Source organism: Schistosoma haematobium, chromosome 4 (assembly GCF_000699445.3).
Source record: "Schistosoma haematobium chromosome 4, whole genome shotgun sequence".
Classification (NCBI taxonomy): Eukaryota; Metazoa; Platyhelminthes; class Trematoda; order Strigeidida; family Schistosomatidae; genus Schistosoma; species Schistosoma haematobium.
The window spans coordinates 15,789,618-15,804,254 of NC_067199.1; positions in this window are offsets into that span (position 1 = coordinate 15,789,618).

Sequence of the window (14,637 nt, forward strand, 5' to 3'; positions counted from 1 at the left end):
AAAAGGTTAGGGAATTCATCCTTGAATTTCAGAAACAAGCTGCCAACCGTAATTTTATGATCAACTTCATGTGCAACTGAGAGATCGATTAATTGCAGGAATTAACATACCGGGTTCAGAAAGAGAACTGTTAAGAATGCCGAACTGTTCCTTTCAAGATGCTAGAACTGCGTGTATTAACTACGAGGCAGTGAATGGACTTGATATCCAGTCGATGAAGATTTCTAATATTTTGCTTAGTCGTCATGACTAAATACAATGTCGGGGTCAGCCAAACTTGCGTTCGTTTGACAGTGATTCCTATTCTCGTGTAAATATGAAAGGTGTTTCAACAAGGAATTACAAAGCGAATCCCAAAGGTGAGATCAAGTTTGGTAAATGTTTATCATGTGGAAAGTTTCATTCTCGCAATTCATGTGCATTTCGTAATGCTAAATGTTTTAAATGTGGTAAGATAGGATACATTCAGTCAGTATGCAAAGCTACTGTCCATTTTGCTTCAAGTAGTACTAAATCTTGTAATTTAAATCTCAATAATTGGGATATTTCTAGTGATCATTTATCTCTGTCTACTATTTCGAAAGGTAATGCTCATATTCAGAAGCGACTATATACATCGCTTGGTTCATTTCATGACTTTATTCTGGACACAGGCAGTATAGAGTCCATTATTTCATTCAAGAACTTGAAAGCTTTAGATCCTAACGTTGTTGTACGACCCGCTGAAGTATCAATATTGAGGATTACTGGACACAGACTGCCCATACGAGGATGTTGTGAATTGCGAATCAGAGATGATAATTCTTCATACATACCTTGTGAATTTTTAGTTAGCGAAACAGGACTGTCAGTACTGGGTTTAAGGAATTTGAAAAGGCTGAAAGTGGAGTTGTCTTTCCTAGTTTCTAAAGAAAATTCTGATGCTTTACTCAAAGATTTGATAGCTACGTGTGCTAAGTGAAGTGGAGGTATGAAACTTCAGCCTATAAAACTCCAAGTACAGGGTAATCCAGTCTTTCTCAAAAGACGAATAATTCCTTATGGTCTTCGAGAATCAGTACGTAGAACATTAAACGATGTGTGTGCGAAAGGCATAATTGAACCGATTCAGTCTTCAGCATGGGGTACTCCCACTGTTACGCCACTGAAGTCAGACGCCAAGACCCCTAGAATTTGTGGTGACTATAGAATGACATTGAACTCCCGTTTGTTGAAGCAAACGTGCACGACCGTAGAGGCTGAAGATATTTTAAATCGACTTCATGGTTCTAAAGTGTTCTCGAAAGTTGTCCTAAAAGATGCTTATCTTCAAATCCCTTTAGATCGGTCTTCATCTATTTTGACGACAATTAACACTCCTTTTGGTCTGTTCAAATACAATTTCCTTCCATTTGGTCTAAGTTGTTCTCCAGCCATATTTCAGGAAGTTATGAATAAAGTAGTTAGTGATCTTGAAGGTGTTGAAGTTTATCAAGATAATCTTCGACCATCCACGGGGAGTGTGCTGAAGAATGTCGGGAAATGTATGGTTCGAATTCTAGATATCAATGACTTAAGTACACACAATCGACATGATTATCAAATACAATTCCAGGAACCAGGTGAGTCCGTTCCAATTTCGATTGTTAATTCTAATGCTAGTGAGTACATTCTAGATAATACAGAGTCATTATCCAATACACTGTCCGACGAACACAGGATGAACTTAAGAAGAAGATGTACAATTGATTACAAACACCTAGACTGCAATTTAAGCTGTGGCAGATGTAGCGTTTGAACGAACTAATGATACATTTGTACTTATTGAATCGTCGATTTCGAATTCCAAATACAATACATTCGTTTGTGCTTGTGGCTTAATTCTTGATTCAATTGCGTTATTTCTGGGATTCTTAGTTTATACTATAATTCAAATACTCCTAATTGTCACAGTAATGCGCACAAACCGTTTATTCGCAGTCGAGTGTTTGAGTTGATCAGATTACTATGGTTGAGTGATGACTACTCAAAATCGAATTACTAACCGTATATCCCAGTGAAACGATGTCAGGAGATATAATAAGTTATCAGCAAAAATAAGTCTTTTTATAAAAAGGCATGGGACAATTCTATACAAGGGTTTTCCATACAAAAACTAGAGAGGTTAAGATTGATTAGAACAAAGATGATTGCATGGATTAAAATCAGTACCTTGTTCACAAATCTGTTAGATGACTTATTTGGACCTAATTTTCAAGTAATTCATGCGATTTCTATAGTAAGTATTTTCCTCTCCTAAATAGCTGCTACATTAACGAGCTCCTAATTTGCTCGCCATGTGCTTTCATAGTTGATACTACTTAGTGTCATCCTAATATATTACTAATCAATAAATCGAGGTCTGAGGTGATATCACATCCATGGAGCACGTTGTTACGTGAACATAGTGTTCCGTAAAAGAAAGTTCCTCTGTTCGATAGACATGAGAAGAAACTTGCAGAGAATATCACTCCGATTTCATTCATCAGACCATACAATGTATTGCATTGATCAGTCACGAAAGGTATTAAGTGAAATTGAAGCTCTGGAAATTGCATATTTCACTCACTCATGAGTCAAACAGCCATCCGTCCAATCGACCACTCACATTTTGTTGAATAAGAACCAGCGTACCTAAAATCTGCAACTCATGAGAGCTGATAAAATTAATTTACGTTCAGTGAAAATAGTTAGGAATTAAATCTTCTATCCTCTGCTTAACAGACACTTGAACCTAATCTAATATTGAAAAATGAGATTCGTGTTATGTTTGTAAGTTTTATGGTGTGTAAATTTTCTCAGAGATTTTCGGTCGCTAATGATCATCCGTTTAACCGAATCCTACGCTCATCTTATCAGAATGAGGATATTTTATTCTAGCTGCGTAGTTTCACTATGTTGGCTAGTGTGTACGTACATTGTATTTCTTAAATCTACTGATTAGTGAAGCATGTTCGTTTTGGCATTACGTACATGACTAAGACAGTCACCAAACGTTTAATGTCTTGTAAAACAAATTTGTTATTCTTGAAGTCACTAAATTCTCAGTTGTTTATCTTAATTAATAAGACCTATCAAATGGGTTCCCTAGTCTTCAAAGGATGTCACCAAGGTCTTGAAACCATCACCTAATAAAGCGCAGATGGACAGACATTAATTACTTACTACGGATAAATTGAGCACATCCTTTTTCGTAACATATTACTACCATTGTGAGTATTAAATTTCACTTAGTGTCGTTATGCGTTATTATGTGCATTATTTTTTGATATCTGACATCTCTTTCAAAGGAGGGAGTTACGAAGTAATACATATTATATAAAAAAACCAGAATGGTTATTCTGGAAGAAGATTCTTCATTATTATAAGCTACGAAACGTCTTTGTCTGTGCAAATACACACGCTCAACTACCTGCCAAATCCGCAGGACCTTGGTCGATTCAGAGTTCAAAAATCAACCGGGTGACTGTGAAATTACGCTGTGATCCACATTTACCACCACAAGTCACTGACGGTGAATTTCCTCCTGACAACTCTTAGCTGTCTTTCGACGATAAATTTGGTGCTCAAGTTGATGGGATCGTTTATTATATACCCATGGCCTAAGGGCTCATGAAATTCTGTCTTTTAGGATAAGCCTTCGTGACACATTATGGTGGGGTTGGAAGAGTAAACGGGGCTTCTTTCTGGTAGATGCATTTTACAGTCTACCTGAAACCTCGGCTTCGCAAAATACTTCACTTCCTCAGAACAGCACCATAGTAGCTTGCAGGTTCTAGATTTCTTCCGTAATGATCTCGAAAAATGTTTATCTGTAGTGGCATTGGGCCATGCAATGAGGTGGTGTGAATAATAGTGTGACTTCCATGTAAGATCTTATAGATTAGGCAGTTACATCATGACAAATCTACAAGTTTAGGATTGAGTCTATCATTAGAGCAGTACTAATATCATAGCAGATCATAATTCTACATATCCTCCCACTGGTATGACATTCTGTTGTAACTATGGTAAAAAGGTTCTTGTTGTTTGTTCAATAGACAAGATTTTTACAGCTCGATTTGAAGGAGAGTGGTGAATTATAGATGAAGATTTGTTTATGTATCACAGTAATACACAGGCTCTCATAACGCTACCAAAATGCACAGAAGGCATATATCTCCTTACACTTCTGGCCAATAAATAAGCTTGAATACACTGAGCTAGCAGTTGTTGATATTAATTATCAAGAATTTTATTCAAACTTTCCCAACCAACAGTCACATTTAGATTACTTTTCATGCCGATAGTAGAAACCGGACTAGAAGCAGGTAGATTTATATTTAAATCATCAACCAGCAGATAGAGGAGGGCGAGCTTACTTTTCAAGCACACAAAACTTTTCAACTTTCGATGTAAAATAATAGGTATAATCTCCATATAAAGTAAGGAAGTGAATAAATAATTTAGCTTTAGTTTTCCGACGTTTACTTAGATATTTTTGGTCAATTCCTAACCATTCAACTGGAGTTGTTACAGTAGCTTCCACCAATAATCGACTTCCATGGGAATGTCGGTTCGACCAACCTACCCAACAACAATACGTTGACTCTGTTTGCTCAGCCTTGAAGAGAATTATTAACTCGTTCAACTTTTGACTTTCAATCAATGAGGATCAACACTCCGTCAGTAATCAGTGTTACTTCATGGATATCATATACTCAAATAGCTTGTTATCTTATCTCGTAGCATTTAATTTCTTCTACAAAATATGGCACATGACTTGCTGTACGTTTCCTCTGTATGAAAATCAGAGCTTTTAGGTGATTTAAGGTTGAGAAAATAAAATATAAATATATGAGAAAGTGCCACGAGAGGGCTACCCAACACCATTTTGGTGAGATAAGGTTTTCTCATGCTCTGTCCAGTGTTTACTTACCTACATGTTGAGTCACCCCCAAGTATAAAGTAAAGGAGAATCTACTTTGAACAGAAAAATAATTAAAGTCGGTCAAATCTGAAGAAGTGCTCAATTGTTCGTGCAAATTGTACAATAGTAAGTGGTAAGTGTTCGGTTTCCTCAACGGACTGCCAATCTGGGGAGAAATAGACACGGAGTAGACATCTTAAGCACGAGAATGCATAAAAACGGGAATCTACTCCTATTTCTGAAAAATTATAAATGTATGAACCTACTAGAAGATAGGTACATCACAAAACTCCACCAAATATGTAACATTGAGTTGATGGTGACCGCCTTTTATAGTCGCGTTGGAAACCGTGGGTACGGAAAGTATTCTCTAGCCCGGAAAGTCAGAACATATGATTAAGGATAAAAAGGAAAAATCAAAAATACCAAGATTTCGAGTACCGAATAGGTTTCATAGGGTCAGTGACATAATGGATGTCTTACAGATTTACCATTTGATTGACTCGATGTAAGTATCCATGTTGTAGTGAGACAATATTTGCTAAAGTCGCCTAGGGACCGAGTTAGGTTGAACGTTAAAAATTTGCAAGCCTCATTGGTTATGTGTATCGTTAATAATCGACCAATTTAAGAAAATACTGCAGTCGCGCCTAAGTCAAGTGCGTGGTCCATCACTCGAGAGGATGATAGTCCACATGCACCCGGGGACGGTCATTTAAAACAATCAGTCCCTTTGATAAATTTCGATAATGTAGTAAGAAGACGAAGATTATCAGAATTATGTGCTATATTGGCGTAATACATTTCGAACACTCTGATCACACGGTCGTTTATTTCAAAAAACTCATATTCATACGATGTTCACTGACTGAAAGTTACTCAGGCATGAGGAAAAAATAGAATGATTTGGTAAATCAAAGTGTCCTAACAATCCACACTGGAACGCACAGTGTAACGGAAAGAGAACGGTGAAGACCCCTCCGCAGCCTTTTTGTTCGACAGTACTGTCATTTATTTGTTTCTTCTCCCTGTCGTGTATTTTAACCTTTATTCAGATCTCGTTTAATCACACATTTTGTTTTTCAGTCTTCCTCGTCTGAGCCTTTATTATGTGATTTTGATTAAATACTTATCTTGTTGCCTAATTTTCTATTGCATGTTTCCGGACTACTGGCAGTAAGGTCGTGTTTGACTAAGCTCAAGGCCACAGCGTGGTTCAGTGTGTTACTGTTAACTTTTTGACTGTCTACTTGGGAGGATTAATGAAATCCCCGCAGATAGATATCTGATCCCATCTTGTTGGGAATATTTTTATTGACTCTCATGTATCGAACCCGTTGTTGTTAACTGTTTCTTTTATTGTTTAGCGCGCTACTTTGCATTAGAGAATCTTCTGGCTGTATAGCACGGGCTGTACTGTCTGAGATGTTTTGTATTTTTGATATGATTTGTTCTTCTTCCTAAATTAGAACCGCTGAAATTGAGCACATAGTTTGGGTTTTGATATAATTAATTGCGAGCATCATAAAAATGCTTGGTACGCTATATGGAAGAACGTGGTCTGGCGTAGTCGAATAAATTTCGGTTCATCAGTCCTGCGTTGGTCGTTACACAAATTCTTATTCAGCGGTTAGCCACTTTACGTATGAACAGCACATGTGTTTTCTGCTCATGATAATGATAATCACTGACCGTTTTTTCTTTCCTTGTGTCTTCTAACAATGTAATCCCAAACTTAGCACTACCATGAGTGACTTGGTGAGAGAATTCATTTTTTCCGAACACATGTGAACACACACCAAGATGGTTGTAGAAACAAATACAATCAAGTGACCCAATAAGAGCAGAGGATAAACATACATCATCCTATATTGCTAAACATATAATCGAATCAGGTCATACGATTGATCTTAACTCGGCTTTTGTGGTGTTGTATAAAAGTGTAAAATGTCGTATACTAAGGTTTACTGAAGCCTTAGCCATACGAAAATTCAAACCCCTATGTGTATTGAAAAACACTTTGTTCTCACCTTAAACCTACCCTGATAGTATTACCTTATTATCCAGAGTGATGAGGTTTCGAATTGTGTTCACATCATTATTACTACTCTTATTATCATTATTATTATCATCCTTGTCTCCTCTTACCCCATTTCCAGTCTAGTTGGCCTTTTATTTTTACACATAAATTTTCATGACATGCATATGTGTGATCAAATTGTTCGGAATGTGTTGCGCTAATATATCACATAGTTTTGAAAATCCTCATGTTTTTATTACATTGAAGATGTCACAGGTATTCGGAGTTTGACAACGCCTTGACCAGTAACACCTAATATGAAGCGTACCCACCAAGTGAAATCAAAAGACAGAAGCGAGGAGGTTCGATGATATATTTGATAGGCTATCAATATATCGTGAATCGACAGATCTAGTCTGGCTAGCGATTGCAGTAGATGTACGGCATTCGCACTCGTGGTCTGGTGCGAATGCATGACCGAGCGCCTTCAGCTAGATGAGTCCATTAAAACATGTGGTCAGCATGCAATGTCGAAAACTTACAGAGCTATTTATTTTTGGGATTTATTTACCGCTACAACATTATCGAAATTTATCAAAGGGACTAACTGCTTTAAGCTTTTCGAGTACGCTTTTTCAATCTACCCATCGTGAACATAGCTGACGAGTTTCTAAGCCATATTGTACATTTGCCAACCGAGCAATGGAAGCTACAAAGTTCTAAGATTTGCATCTCCTTGAAAAAAACGTTCACACCTATATCGTTCTATCTTTCCGTACTTGAGTGTGTCCCACATAAAAAATTCCGACAAAAGGAGTATGATACCTTTGGAATGGACCCCTCAGGTGATACTGGCTTTATGAAAGAAACTTACTCGATGCGGACGAATTGTGGAGACATCACATGGACATTACTGTAAAACCCTGTCATGAATATATTCAATTTCGCTTGTCTTCTTCCAAACCCCCTCACTTTTTCCTCTAGATATAATAATAGTAATAATTTATTCTCAACTAACAGTTTGTTACATGAGGCATGCCAGTTTACAGGCAATTTAAAACAATTGAAATAGTGATACCTTCTTCAGTTAGTATAGCTGGATCCCGTTGGTAAGAAATAACCACCCCGTGCATACTTTCCTCTTAGATTTCTCCAGAGGATTCGACAAATTTGATCATTGTGCACTATGTCGGAAACTAGACTAAGTTGATATCAGTAGACGTTTAATGATGTGGCCTTAAAAACACTCAAGCGAGTCATCAGTCACCTATGGTTTTTTTCAACGCCGCCTACCTGGTATTCAACGTAATTGGTGACACAAACCTCGATCTTTGGACAACTCTGAAAGCTGCTTGTTGAAGAATTACCTACTGTATCAGAGTTCTGAACCCTAGTAAACACAGATCCTGAGATTTGAAGAGACTAACTATGTTCAAAATTTTTCTTAAACTCTAGCTTATACTTTGCAAACCAGTAAAGTACAGAAGTGTTGATATAGTACGACTATGATATATCATATCACTAATAATCCACTACACCATTCTTAATCGTCAACATACTTTAGTAATACGTTGTACCGAAAATGAAATTTACTTGAATTACCAGACGAAATAGTTCGAGGAAAAACTCGTGTAAACAATTCCGATATCTGAATTAATAAGTTATGATGATCCCTAACGGACTCTATAGTAAAGCGAACCCTAATTTAAGTCATTCAGTGGAAAACTCCACCTCAACTTTAATATAGTATGTAATGAAGTCAGTGACTTTATGTATCGATACTCGGTCAATTATGGTTCAAATGCTTGTGGACGGAATAAAAGAAGCTTTCGCTTAACAGGCTTCCATGTCAAGTAGCAGGAGATCACCAATACCTCCGAGCAGGGACCTAGGTATATTAACTATAATAGATCATAAAAAAAAGAAATTAATGACTCATAATAAGATATTATCCTGAGTCCTTAAGAATATGTCATGTTTCCTCGTAAAGGACTCCTGGTAACTCACTTGGACTAGCTCAGCCAGCATTTGACTACTCTTAAGGAGTAAACGTTGTGTCTACAGTCTGTTCTGCTATGTTGTATCTACAATTTCTGGGTGTTACCCCTTAGGTTTGTGTTGGGACTAAGCTTAAGTAGCTGTTTAAGGGGAAGTCCAGATGTATTTAGGGTGCTGTAAGTCATTAAAAGGTCACATCTAGAACATATGTACTCTAATGGGTATAGGTTTGGTGATTGATGGCTCTCTTTAAAAGGCTTGAATTTGAGTCCCCGAACTGATTTTGTGGCTAGCCGTTGGATACACTCCAGAGTGTCCTTATAATTTTGGAGTGAGGGAGGAAATATTATGTTTCTATACTCTAAATTGGGACGAATAAAACTGTTGAAGATTAGGTGGAAAGTTCTTCCGTCAAACTGGCCAAAAATGCCCTTCAACATTACCAGTTCAAGGTTTGCTCGAAAGGCATTTTTGTCACAGATAGCGTAAGAATTCAAATCGTAGGGTACCAGGACTCCTAAATCTTTGTCAACTTGGGATACTTCTACAGAGGATTTTCTTAAGTTATAACTGTAGTCTGCAACATGTCTCAAACGGACTACTTTGGACTTCGAGGTGTTAAAGGTAAGTCCCTTGTCATCTGCCCAACTTTGAAGTCGAGTCAGATCCCCTTGAAATGCCAGTATATCCTCTTGGTTGCGTGTCTCCCTCCAAAGTTTCATATCATCAGCAAAACGCAATAAGTCGGATGATACCTGTTGTGGAAGATCATTTATATAAATCAAGAAGAGAAGAGGTCCTGGTACTGAGCCCTGAGGGACTCCACCAGGACATTCCATAGCCTGAGATAGTGTGAAACTAACCCTGACCTTAAAATGTCGATTTTTCAGATATGAAATGAGCCAATCCATTAGGGGTGGTCTGATACCCGATCGTTTGAGCTTATTGATAAGACATATATGATTGATCCTAACGATAGCTTTTGAGAAGTCAAGATAAATGATGTCAGCCTTCCCCTGCGATCAAGGATGGTTGTCCATCTGTCCACCGCAGTCAGCAGGTTGATTATACAAGAATAACCCTGCCTGAAACCATTCTGTTGAGGTCAAAAGAAGTTTAAGGTAGTGACTTGTCGTGTATACCATTGCATATCAGGAACTTCATAATTTTTCAAGGTATAGAGAGAAGAGCCACCGGTCGGTAGCTTGAAGGTCCGCTGCGTCGACCTCCCTTGAAAATTGGTGTGATGTGAGCCAGCTTCCAAATTTCCGGTAGTTTGCCTCGGATTGGAGACAAATTTATCGACAAACTTTATCTGGTACTGAAGCCTGTTTTCTCTTACTGCCTCTGTGCATATGCTCCTTATATAGTTGTATTGCGTGTATGCGCCGTTGTTATCAGTAGAGCTGACATATTTAACCGTTTGAAATTCCAGCGCCTGTTGTTAATGGGATATCTTAGCTCAGTTTCGCTGACAAAACTGAAGGCTGTAACGGAGTAATCGCTTTGCCTCAGAGGAGCCAGGACTGAGAGGTTGTCAACTAGAAATTCTTGGTTTGTAAATACTCGGTCTAAGCGCGACGGTATCTGACTGTTTCCCCAACGAGTTGCCGGCTTTACATTTTCGTATAATCCCAGATCCTCAATGAGGTTGAAGAACCGAGCTTCAGTTGAGGTTTCTTCCCAATGTACGCATGTTACGCGAAATTGACTCTAGGAAGATTGAAGTCCCCTAGAATCAGGATATGAGTGAGTCCGTGGCGCGTAGAGCGGGATAGTCCTCCCAGCAGCAGTGGGCTTCCTGTAGATGACAGCGACTAGGCTCCTCGTAATGGTAGACAATCGTACTGAACACCGTACGGGTTAATCAACATTGTTAAACTCATGGTTGTGAACTTGGTGTACTTCCAGGCCGGATCGTATGTATAAATCCACTCCACACCCAATTTTCGTTTTTCTGTCATTACGAAACAAAGACATCCCAGGTATTGCTAGCTCCTGGTCCGCAAACTGAGAAGATATCCAAGTTTCAGATGAGCTTTAATAACATTGCTAAGCTCATGTAGCTCATCCATTTTATTTGGAAGACTCGCGGCCTCCATGTATAAGCAGTTTATGCTTTCAATTTGAAATGCATGAGCTTCTCCTGTCTGTTCGTCTGTATGAGCCTTACGTGAAAAAACAGGTAGCCTACCTATACAAGACTTGCCGAGTTAGTAGGCCCTGTTCTTGACACGTGTTTTTATGAACAAGACAGTCTGTAAGTGGAATGGTCAGCTCCAACTTGCCTTTGTGCTTGGTCGTGGCGTCATGTGGCCTATGCGGGTGCATATAAATTCCAGTTGGCAACCGACGTCTGTTGGCACGTAATGCTCCCAGAGTTGTAGCCGCCATATGGGAGGATGGGAAAGTAGTCCTCATTAGTCGGGGTCTAGAATCACCGCCGTTCTTGGCCAGTCTCGTCACATGTTGAGTCAGTATGTTTTTGAGCCTCAAGGACTGCTTGATGAATTTTCATTCCCTAATATCAGAGTTTCCTTGAATAGGATCCGTGTTTTCCGGTACACCTTGCACGATTATCTTAGATTCCATTCCCCGAGTGAGCCGTCTGACCTTCAAAAGCTCCATTCTAGGAAATTCAAGCTTCTTGTTCAATTCACCCCAGAGCATCCTGTCATTTTCGTCCTGCAAACTAAGAGGAAGGTCAGGGTTGTCTATGAGGTTCATGATTATGAGAGAGCCATCACGAACCGTTATTGTTTTCCCAGGATCTCCGGTGCGTTCAGGTTCAGAACCTTGTTGTTTGGAGGTCAAAGCACGTTTCTGAATCCTAGGATCTTTGCTGACCGAACGGACATTCTTGTGGGTAGACCGTGAGACCAAATCACCATTTGGTTTCTGTAGAACACTTGGGATGTTCAGCTTAGACGGTGACGTCTGGTCCTTTTTAGCTCTGTTAACGTGGGTCCAATCACCTACAGAGTTTTTGGGAACCACTGTTGCATTCAAGGCCCCTGAGCTGGCAGACCCGTGTTTGCTAAGGGAGTCTATTAACCTCGAAGTAACGATGGTGCTGAGTTTCAGCATGTCATCAGTAGTGCTAATGCGTGTTCCATCGATAATAGACCTACCGACATCCCTATATCCGTTTTCGTTGCGCGCCCTTGTTTGTCTACCCGTTTTGTGACTATCTTTTTCCAAGTTTGCTGACAACTTATTCTGCAGACCTGTCAGTAGGACAATGATGTTACTCAGCAAAACTACAGAATCCGTATTGCACGAAACACATACCCACTTATGATTCGACCAGCTGAGTCTGTTGTAAGCAGTTGCTGTGAGATCTGTGCACGCTTCATGGAACCAACCTTTGTAGTTGTCGCACTTCATACCAGATGTAACAGCAAAACGGCATCCAGGTCGTTTGCGTGAATTTTTCATGACTATATTGATGTAAACTGTATAGTAGATGCTAGTAAAAGCCTAAATGAATCACTTTTTAGCAAATCTCCAGAGGGCATGTGCAGTAAGAGCCGTATATGTTCGTACCCAAAATCAATTCTACACAATATAGATACAAATTCAAAGGAACAAACACTTTGTTAATTCTGCAGTTACTTACTTACTTACGCCTGTTACTCCTAATGGAGCATAGGCCGCCGACTAGTATTCTCCAACCCACTCTGTCCTGTGCCTTCTTTTCAAATTCCATCCAATTCTTGTTCATTTTTTTCATGTCTATTTCCATTTATCGGCGTAATGTGTTCTTTGGTCTTCCTCTTTTCCTTTGGCCTTCAGGATTCCATGTGAGGGATTGTCTTGTGACGCAGTTGGGTGCTTTCCTCAATGTGTGTCCTATCCACTTCCAGCGCTTCTTCCTAATTTCTTCCTCCGCTGGGATCTGGTTTGTTCTCTCCCACAGTACGTTGTTGCTAATAGTGTCCGGCCAACGGATCCGAAGTATTTTGCGTAGACAACTGTTAATAAACACCTGTATTTTCTGGATGATGGCTTTCGTAGTTCTCCAGGTTTCTGCCCCATACAGTAGAACTGTCTTGACATTCGTATTGAAAATCCTGACCTTGGTGTTGGTTGACAGGTGTCTTGAGTTCCAGATGTCCTTCAGTTGTAAATATGCTGCTCTTGCCTTACCGATCCGCCCATTCACATCCGCATCAGATCCACCATGTTCATCAATGATACTGCCCAAATATGTAGTGGTTTTTACATCTTCCAAATCTTCTCCGTCAAGTGTGATTGGATTGGTGCATTCTGTGTTGTATCGGAGAATCTTGCTTTTCCCTTTGTGTATATTGAGACCTACTGCTGCTGAGGCTGCTGCCACACTGTTCGTCTTCTCCTGCATTTGTTGTTGCGTTTGGGATAGGAGGGCCAGATCATCTGCGAAGTCCAGATCGTCCAACTGCATCCTAGATGTCCATTGTATCCCGTGCTTCCCTTCAGACGTTGACGTCTTCATGATCCAGTCGATCACCAGGAGAAAGAGAAAGGGTGAGAGTAATCAACCTTGCCTAACACCGGTCTTCACTTCGAACGACTTTGTCAACTGTCCTCCATGCACGATTTTGCAGTGTAATCCATCATATGAGTTATGTATGATACTGACTATCTTCTGAGGCACGCCGTAGTATCGAAGAAGCTTCCATAGTGTTGTTCTGTCCACGCTATCAAATGCCTTTTCATAGTCAATGAAGTTGATGTAGAGTGATGAATTCCATTCAAATTGATTGTTTCACAATGATCCGTAGAGTTGTGATTTGGTCTGTACACGATCTATCCTTACGGAATCCTGCCTGTTGGTCACGAAGTTGGGCGTCTACGCAGTCCTTCATTCTGTTTAACAATACCCTGTTGAAGACTTTCCCTGGTATTGAGAGAATAGTGATGCCCCTGTAGTTATCACACTTGCTGAGATCGCCTTTCTTCGGTATTTTGATCAGGAGTCCTTCTTTCCAGTCTGTTGGTACTTGTTCCTCATCCCAAATCTTATTGAACAGAGTATGGAGTATCCTTGCAGTTGCCGCTACGTCTGCTTTTAGTGCATCTGCTGGGATGTTGTCCGGTCCTGCTGCTTTGCCACTCTTGATTTCTTCAATTGTTGGTGGGCCAACATCGATTGGGAGGTCCGTGGGTGCTGCTTCGATGTTGGGTGGGTTCAGTGGGGCTGGTCGATTCAAGAGTTCTTTGAAGTGTTCTAACCACCTGCTTCTTTGCCGTTCAATGTTGGTGATTACCTTGCCTTCCTTGCTTTTCACTGGTCGTTCTGGTTTACGGTGATTTCCAGAGAGTTTCTTTGTTGTGTCATACAATTGTCTCATGTTTCCTTCTCTTGCAGCCTTTTCCGCCGTCGTTGCTAAATCTTCCACATATTTACGTTTGTCGGTTCTGATGCTCCTCTTCACCTGTTTGTTTGCTTCTGTGTATTCAGCTTGTGCCTTGGCTTTTTCTGCTCTTGTTCGGCTGGTATTGATTGCTGCTTTCTTGTTCCTGCTTTCTTGAATTTTATCCAGTGTATCAACAGTGATCAATTCCTTGTGATGGTGCTTCTTGTGACCCAGGACCTCATGACATGTTGAAGTTATTGCCTCTTTGATCCCCTCCCAGTTGCTCTCCACAGTAGTTCCTTCTCCATTGAGTAGATCATGAAAGGCCTGGAACTCGTTGCTGAGGACTA